The 901-nt window shown below is 25.3% G+C and overlaps 1 non-coding gene across 1 annotated transcript; it reads left to right on the top strand.

Annotated features, from left to right (window-relative positions):
• The first annotated feature begins 264 nt into the window (after positions 1 to 264).
• Positions 265 to 336, top strand: Trnag-ucc (transfer RNA glycine (anticodon UCC)). The gene has a single exon. It is a non-coding gene; the product is annotated as a tRNA-Gly (tRNA).
• Positions 337 to 901: the final 565 nt, after the last annotated feature.

The following is a 901-nucleotide window of genomic DNA, read 5'->3' as shown; positions in this document are numbered from 1 at the left end:
TATATAAAAAACATTTCAGCTGTTTAAGTTTTTATCTTATGTAGCTGGTTTACATTTCAGTATGTAGTAACCTTAACTGCTTAAAAAAAATCTTATAGTTGTTATGAAAATTAGGTAAATAAAAAGGCAACAAATTAGCTAAGTTTTAAAACATTGTTTAAATAGACCAATTCAAAAGATAAATACAAAACAATACTTTTGCATGTTCAGTTTACTAATAGTTACGCTTGCGTTTATAAGCTTTTTATTCAACGATTTCTACAAGCGTCGATGGTGTAACGGTTAGCATTGGTGCCTTCCAAGCACTAGTTCCGGGTTCGACTCCCGGTCGACGCACTTTTGCTTTTGTTTTTAATGGACTATTTCAAATGATAACTACTTTATCTTTTTTTAATTAGTGAATACAACTTCGAAAAATTTCAAACATAAAACTTTAGTATTATTATTTTACTCCATTTTATAAAGATCTTGTTTTAGGCCTAAAACTTTTTCAATATAGTTTCTTATGGTTTAGATTTAGATAGTTTTAACTTATTTATCAAAAAATTTCTAACATTGAAAAGATATTTTAAAATATACAAACTAGAAATAAGCTTTAGTGGTTAATGTTTAAAGTTAGAACTTAGTTACTAAAGTTATAGATAGTTGCAATTTATTTAGTAATCAAGTAAATTAACTGACAAAATGCTAATGTTGTTTTCAAAACTTAGAAAAAAGTTAATTTAGTTTACTGAAATTACAAGTTTAAATGTGTATTAGGCTAATACAGTAAGATAAAGCTAAAAGTTTAAACTCAATTATAATATCAAAGTTGTAATTATCCTTTTTTTAAGCACATAATTATAAGTTTTTTAACCCTTAATAGCACTTTGCAATCAGTACTTATTATAACATATACATG

Source organism: Thalia democratica, chromosome 2, assembly GCF_965202585.1.
Source record: "Thalia democratica chromosome 2, ktThaDemo2.hap1.1, whole genome shotgun sequence".
Lineage (NCBI taxonomy): Eukaryota > Metazoa > Chordata > Thaliacea > Salpida > Salpidae > Thalia > Thalia democratica.
This window is presented reverse-complemented; position numbering and strand designations above follow the sequence as displayed.